This window comes from Oryza glaberrima, chromosome 12, assembly GCF_000147395.1.
Source record: "Oryza glaberrima chromosome 12, OglaRS2, whole genome shotgun sequence".
Lineage (NCBI taxonomy): Eukaryota > Viridiplantae > Streptophyta > Magnoliopsida > Poales > Poaceae > Oryza > Oryza glaberrima.
Genome location: NC_068337.1, coordinates 12660650 through 12668894, shown reverse-complemented (window position 1 = coordinate 12668894; position 8245 = coordinate 12660650). Strand labels below are relative to the sequence as shown.

The window sequence follows — 8245 nt, the reverse complement described above, 5'->3', positions numbered from 1 at the left end:
GAGCATATGGTTTTGATGGTTGTGCTCATGACAATTAAGGACCGGTTCGCGAGCTACTGTTGTGAAACATTTACCGTGCCAACCACAAGCCAGCGTGGGCAACGGCTTTATCTTTTGTATGGCATGATTCATTATAGTGTGCCAGACTGTGAAGGGGCGAGAAGTCCGTGGGGGTCGCTGGGGAGTCCATTGCCTCTGGTTTTGAGGGGGAGATTATGATCCAGGAACGGTGCACTGTGGTGAGTTGTGTTGTGCGAGGGGTATTGTCACAGTTCTTTTCCGAGGTACCGTGGTGGTACTAAGGCGCATGGTAACATGTTGTGGGATTGTGTCTTGTGGGTACAGTGGTACACCTCTAATCAGAGTTTAATCTATTCGAATAGCCGTACCCGCGGTTATGGGTGAGTTGAGCAATGTTTTTCGTGATTAGTCTCATATTACACATTAAATGGTAACGGTGTTAGTTAATGTAACTCCTGGTTTGGAATGGTATATTCCTAGTTTGGAGGTTTAATTTGTTCAACTGGGGTTGGTTGTTCAAATGAGGTTGGGCCTATGCAACACGGGTGTGTTGTATGGTGTTTATTTAATATTGATTAATTATACAACTGTTTTACTATTCTCTTAAATATTTGTTAAATGCTGTTATGCAAATGAGCTATATTATGCCATCCTTTGTTATCCTGTGCACTTGCATATTTGCTGTGTGGCTTGTTGAGTATGTCATATGCTCATTCTTGCAATATTCAATCATCAGAAGAGGAGTATTTCAGCGAAGGTGATGATCTGAAGGATTGAGCTTGTTCTGGTTAAGATGCCTGTGGAGTGGAGTCGCCATAGCTGTTCCGTAGTTTGTTATAGTTTTATTTTTCCGCTGCGTAGAAGGTTATTCTTTGAGAGGAACTATCTACCTCTGTAATAATTTATTATTTGCGAATATTAAATAGTTATTTATTTGTACTCTATTATCAATTTGTTATTGTGTGCCTCGGTTGATTCCTGGACGAGGGTTTAACACACATGTAAGCGTTTGGAATTTTGGATAGAAATTCCGGGCGTGACAACATCGTCCGATTGATTTATCGTTTGTGTTGATGTCGATTCTCGTCCACTTTATTGTCATTCTCTGCAAAAGGTTAGTAGACATAATACTAGTGGAATATTATTATTCTAACAAACATATGCATTGCAATCATCACTACAACTTTGGTCGCAGTTTCCAGGTCTCGGCATATTACTGTTCTGCCAAAAACCTAACAGAAATATAAAAGTTAGACACAAATATATATTACAATGGAAGGGGTGCTACGTAATCTGGCCCACATATAAGCATATAGCAGAAAAAAGACCATTCCAAAGGCTGCACTAAAAGTAAAGAAAAGTCCCACGCAAACATGCGCTCTTGACTCCATGCACATATATTACATGGGAAGGAAAGGAGAGGAGCAGTGTATGCCAAAACATAAGTTACAGAAGTTCATAATCATGGCCCACCTAGAAAAGTAATCCTATCTCTCAAGATTAGTTTGTGCTGTATTATTCTCTCCTGTTTTAGTAATATTGACGATCAAAACTGATCGATAACGACCGTCAACAAAACCCCCCAAGCTTGAACCTTTGCTCGTCCCGAGTGAAGGACGAAAGGAAACAAAGACTTGGTTGTTGATCAGGAGTTGCTACTATGCTACATATCTCAAAAATATTGGTGTAAGGTATATGTACTCTCTCTCAGATTAAATAATCTTTGGCACGGTGGCTTACCCTTACCCCTGATCGCCATGAGACACTGCTTTTCCTTGCCTTGGGCAGTTGAAAGACAGAACATTAATTAGAGCGCCAATCACCCAGTCTTTATTCAACTCTTATTCCGGAAGTTTTCAAATGATTTTGGAAAAGAAAACCAAGTTCCTCAATTGATTCATTCAGTCTCTCTAAGTGTATCAATTTGAATTCCTCACCAAATGATGCCTTTTTGATTCCTACTCTAAGGTTTATATGTGGAGCTCGGTAAGGATCAAACATGGCATACTTGCATTCACATCTGTTACTAAGTCAAAAACTTGGACTAAAGCAGATAACTAAACATACTCAAGATCAAGATCGTGCATAATGTGTGTGGTATATAGTGGTAATGGTTTATGAGGAATAAAAGAAAAATTCTTCTCCTTTGTGCTTACTTTCTTCTCCCATAAAATCCTTCTTTTATTGATTAGGAGAGGGCATGGCTACATTTCTCTCTTCTTTTTTTTTCAACATCATGCTCATGCTTGATGGAGCATAGCTTTATTTTTTTTCACAACCATGCCTTTCTCTCATTTCTCTTTTTTTTCTTTTTATTTTCAAAAGGATTTTTCTTTTTAGGAGAAGAAAGCACATGAAAACATGGAGAATTTATTTTGGTGGTAATATGGATATGGAATGGAATATTGCTTAGCTCCCAGTGTAGGAGTTTAGCATGTGCATAAAAGTGGGTGTATGATCTTGATCATAGAGCATGAGAAGTATCTACACAAGTCAGAAGAGTTTGACAAAGTTCAATGGAATGGCAAGTAACCAAAATGTATATGGTTTAATCATGATAACATATTTTTTTGGCTCTGGTAGGAATTTATTTCAAATGAGGAACTTTTAATTTATCATTTTGAAAAACAAAACATCCGGAATTCAAGCCAAACTAGTATCAGGATCATAGCAACTCATATTTACTATCTCATATCTCGCAACAGCTTAGACTTAGATCAGCAAGTGCAGCCCATTTACCTCAGGTTCCCGGATAATTGTTGGCTACTTATATTTAACCTTTGAGAGAGTATTTACTAAGAACCCATAATATCAGAGATATAAAATAGAGCAACTATTCATCATTTCAACAAAGAGAACTAGCTTGTCTTACCTAGCATGACTCAAACCTATCCTATCTTTTTGGTATTTTCTATTTTGCAAATTTTTATATTGTTTTCATTTTTTATAGGATGCAATTGGAAAACAAATATGCAATTGGAAAGGGAAATATGCAATGTGATACAAGTTACCTCAGTGGGGGGAACGAAGTCTCCCCCCAAGCTTGGCTTTCGCTCAGGGTCCTTGATAAGGATTGAACCCCTGAAATCGAAGTACGCCTGAAGGTCATCGTGCTGTTGCTGTATCATATTGTTGATGTTGGTGAACTGAGCATCAGCAAATCGTTGCTATTCTTGCGTTTGAGCTATGTGTTTTGTGAGGTTGTACTGGATCTCCCCCGTCTGCACATCAAGGGTGTCCATCCTCCTAGTGATTTCACCCAAGTCCCAACGAGAGGAACTCGAGCGCCATTCACTTGGAGATAGAGGCACACCACTTGATCTGGAGGGTTGGTTGTCCCCCCAGTGGATGTCATGAGGCGCATGCCATCGGTCCTCACTGGCGCTTGACTAGGTTGAGACTCCGATGCTATGGCGTGGAGCTTGGGTCCATCCGGGTGCATCCCCAGTTGGTGCCCAACCTGCCTCGTACATTTGCACGGGTGTCGAGGATGATGAACTTCCTTGTTCGTTCCTTGTCATGTTGCGCGTCTCCCTGTATGTTCCACCTGCACGAGATTTTTCTATAGTCTGCAGGGGAATGGTTAGTTCATGACAGTTGTACAAAGGATACCCCGCATTTGGCAACGGGATTTCATTTGTACAACCGGGGAAAAAGTATATCAAAGATCCATCTGCTCCATGTTTTAAAATATGCCCTTGCACTAGATAAGCCTCATCAATACGCGAACGAGCGGCTAAGATAAAAGCAATTTGGTCGCTAACGACCCCTAGCCCTTTTGCTATCCGAGTAATCAGAGAAGTACATTCAACAGGAGCAGAGAACTTTATACTTTCTAACCATTGCCTTATCATACATTTCACAGGAGAAATTTTGATCTTTCTAACCATGGCAAACATGATAATTAATTCATCTCCCCTAATGGGTCTCAGATCACTTCTAGGAAACAAAGTCATAGCAATCCATTTGTGCATGAGCCTAAGTGTAGGATTATGGATATCATTCGTTCTAGGTTTCTTGCAAATCGGAGCACCAGAAATATCTTCCCAAAACCTATTTTTCTCGAACCCAGAAATTCCTTTATGGAGATCGATTTTACAGGAATCGTGAAAACCAAGAAGTGTACTCAAGCCTTTCCATGTGAGCGTGAACTCCTTACGGAAAAAGCGAAAAGAAATACCATCTTCTATTTCTTTCAAAGTGCACAGAAATTGCAAAGTAAGCAAACGAGAACCAGGCTCATCTACCACAACAAATCTCTGCCAACCAACAGCTTTCCAAATAGAACAAAATTCAACATCCATACCTATCTTTTTCAGCAATTCCGGTGAGTATTCTCGTATGTGAGCATACTCCCGGTCGCTCAGCATGTAATAGGCTTGTCTCTCCCGATCACTGACAAGGTCAAGGTCAGTGTCACTTAGGAGTTGTCGCGGAGCATCGGCGTCTTCCATCGAGGCATCGACTGATGAACGAGTACTAGACTCGTCATGACGACTTGATGGAGAGCCCGACCCCTTGAACAGCTGAGATAGTCACCTCTTCATACTGCACAATGGAGCAAGAATAGGCTAACTCGGCGGGGGTTAGAAATGACAAGAGTTTCACCCGCCGGTTAGTTTCACCAAAGCAACTTGTATGTATGCAACTAAAGATTTGAACTTGAGGAAAACTATCAAAGCATGAATGAACTTGGGAGCAAACTTTGGAGAGGGAATGAAAATGAGTTGAAATGGGGTGGAATTCCCTCTCTAGGCCGGCTGGCTTTTACAGGGTACCCACAACGGTCAGAAATGACATGTGGGACCCACTAGCCATTGCCTCCAAATTCAAAAATAAACCCTAAATGCAATTTTGAAATTCAAACATGTGATGATGCAAAAATTCAAATTGTTGAAAGCAAATATGTGGATACATACCAATTTACCTGTTGGTGAAGGTCGCGTCATTTAAAGTCCGACGTGCAAGACCGTACCTCCTTCTGATTCAGTGCACGGATTTTCCACCCGTCTCCGGAGGTGATGAAGTGGGCGTCTTTGGCTTCTTCCTCCACACCTTCTTTGATTTCAGTGCGGAAGATGGCTTCTTCTGAGCCGGCTGCTCTGACTTCTTGGCCGGTGCAGGTGATTTTACCGGCGTCCTCCAATAACGGTTTCTGGGCATTGTTGTTTCCGTTTCCAGGAAGTTCTACATGAACCTTACCAGGCTATCCGTCTTCGGTGGCTCCACTTCGACCACTTGGATATTCTGTGGGTTTGGCTCGTACTTGATTCCGACCATGGAGCATTGTTCCGTCCTCGATTGAAACTCAAACTTTTCCTCCTTCCCATTGATATGGAAACGGATACTCCCCGTTCCCACATCAATGTTGGCTCCTACGGTGCTAAGGAACAGACGGCCTAGGATGAGCGGCGTCTCCTTCCCCGTGTCCATGTCCAGCACCACGAAATCAACCGGGATGAAGAAATCCCGTATCTTGACAGGCACATCCTCCGCTATCCCCGCCAGGTAACGGACTGACGAGTCAGCCAGTTGGAGGTGCATCGGTGTTGGTGCCAACACTGTGAAGTTGAGCTTGTCAAAGAGGTCTTTTGGCATGATGCTGACGCTGGCTCCAAGGTCGCACAAGGCCTAGTTGAATTGTTGTGCCCGATCGAGCAGGTGATCGTAGGACACCCCGGATCTTTCTTCTTCTCCGGGAGCTTGTTGAGTACCAGGTTGCTGCAGTGTTCCGTCAGCTTGACCACCTCCGTTGTTGGGAGCGGTCTCTTGTTGTTGAGTATGTCCTTGAGATAACGGGCGTATGTCGGCACTTGCATAGCGTCCAACAATGGCACGTTGATGTGGATCTTTTGGATCACTTCAACAAAGCGAGCGAACTTCTCGTCCACTGACGGTTTCCTACTCCGTTGAGGAAATGGCAGCAGCCGTGTGTCGCAGTACTCCTGTGGCACTGTCTTCTCTAGCTGAATCTCCTTGTCAGCCGACTTAGTAGATGGCGTTTCTTTTGACATCCCATTAGTTCCTGCAGGGTTAGGAGACAGCGGATCACGAGTGGACTTACCTCCCCTCGTTGTGATCGCCTTAACATTTTCAATGGAGGAGTCGGGTTGCCCCGGAATCCTCCCAGTTTCATTTGCAGGGACTAAAGATGCCAACTGAGCTAACTGGGTTTCGATCATCTTATTAAAGCTCAGCTGGTTTTGAAATGCGGAAGCAAAGCCATCTAGCTTAACATTTATGTTCTCTAAGATCTTATCATTGGCAGCAAGCTTTTTGCTTAGTGCATCAGTGGTTTTAGCTTGCGCAAAAACAAGATCCTTCAAGGAGGGTTGGTTAGAGAAGTTACCGTTATTATTACCTCCTTGATAATATGGGCGTGGTTGGTTCCACCCCTGACCTCCTTGTGGACGATACCCGTTATTGTTGTTGCCCATGTACATTGCCTCCTCACGTGTTTCTGGGCAGTCGTTCCCAGAATGACCCGTGCCGCCGCAGACTTCACACGTGATGTGAGAGTGCAAGGCCTTAACGGTGCCTTGTGGCCGTTTCTCGTGGTCGTCCAATCGTTTCATGAGGAGGTCCAGCTTGGCAGCAAGTAACTCCGTCTCCTTGATGGTGTGTATGCCTCGCTGACGGGTCTGGAGTCATTCCTCGCTCCAACCCATATTGGAGACTATCTTCTCTATGAGTTTAACGGCTCCTTGAATCGTTTTAGAGAAGAAGGCTCCTCCAGCTGCCGCGTCCAGGTGATCGCGGGACATCGGGGTGAGCCCATTGTAAAAGTTCTGCACTATTAGCCAGTCGTCCATCCCATGATGAGGACAGGCGGCCATGTACTCCTGCAATCGTTCCCATGCTTCCGGAATGGACTCGTCCCTTGTCTGCTGGAAACTGGAAATTCGTCCACGAAGGGCATTGGTTTTGTCCATCGGGAAGAACTTCGACAGGAATGTCGTAGAGCATTTATCCCAGGTGTTGATAGCAGCACGATTGGCATAGAACCACTGCTTCGCTCCCCCAAGGAGGGAGAACGGCAACAGCCGCGTCCTGACGGCGTCAGGACTGACTCCCTTGATAGTGTACGTACTGCATATCTCCAGGAATTGCTGCAGATGAGCATTGGCATCCTCATTAGGCTTGCCACAGAACGGGCTAGCCTGCGCCATTGTGATGAGGCTGGACTTCAAGTCGAAATCCACATCTCCTATGTTGACTTGCGGCCCGACGGCCACATTGTTTGCAGAGGGAGCAGCGAACTCGCGAAGAGTCTTGCTGGCCATAATCTTGAAGGTTGGTGGCGCTGGTACGGCTGGTATCTCTGTCGGTAGAGTTTTCTGCGGAGCAATGACTCGCGGCCTGACGCTCCGGAAGAAAGCTTCTGGTTTTTCTTTGAAGTTTTCCAGTAGGTTGAAACCAGTCATGCACTACCATGTTTTCACAACAAAGAGTGAAAACAACCAAGGTTAGCCTGCAAAGGAAAATGATTATACAGAGGTAAATATAAAGTATTAGTTGAAGTAATCTCTATCATTAATCTTCCCCGCAACGGCGCCAGAAATGCTTGTTGGTATTTCTTAACGACATTACTAGAAATATAATTCCCAACAATGACGGAGAAATACTTATGATATATTATGGTTACAGAGTTCATACAAGCGCACGGATATACCATTATAGCATTTCACCCGAGAGTATTCCAAGGGTATCATATTTATTTTATCCCGTGGGAAGATCATGGAGAGATAACTCAACTAATAACTTATATATTACTTGCGATAATCATATTCTAAACAGGGGTTAAGATAATCCATGGGTAGAGTGACACACAAGCATTACTACTCATCGTCATAATAATTAATCTAAGCTAGGTGGAAAGAAAAGAGAAAGAGAATCTATTCCTATACTTCTAATATACATAGTATACAGATATTCTAGTTAACTGGTATACCAGCTAATACCCTCTATCCGATGCCCTCCTGGTACTTCGAGAAGCCACCCCTGACTGCCGAGTTCCTTATGACAGCCCGTCATGACCATCCAACCGGGGCTAAATACGGAGGAATACCCTCCCTAGGAAATTAACTTAGGATTATATATAGGCGCGGAGGAATACATAACCCCATCAGCGGCCCACCTCTCGTCCGCAGTATATAACCCCAAATAATGATATCTCGTAATCTAGACACCACGTCTAAACTACCAGATACTACTCTAATATCAT

At 43.7% G+C, this 8245-nt stretch overlaps 1 non-coding gene across 1 annotated transcript; it reads left to right on the top strand.

Moving 5' to 3' along the window:
• Nucleotides 1-6831: 6831 nt before the first annotated feature.
• On the top strand, nucleotides 6832-6938 carry LOC127758267 (small nucleolar RNA R71). The gene has a single exon (XR_008013690.1). It is a non-coding gene; the product is annotated as a small nucleolar RNA R71 (small nucleolar RNA).
• The last annotated feature ends 1307 nt before the right edge of the window (nucleotides 6939-8245 follow it).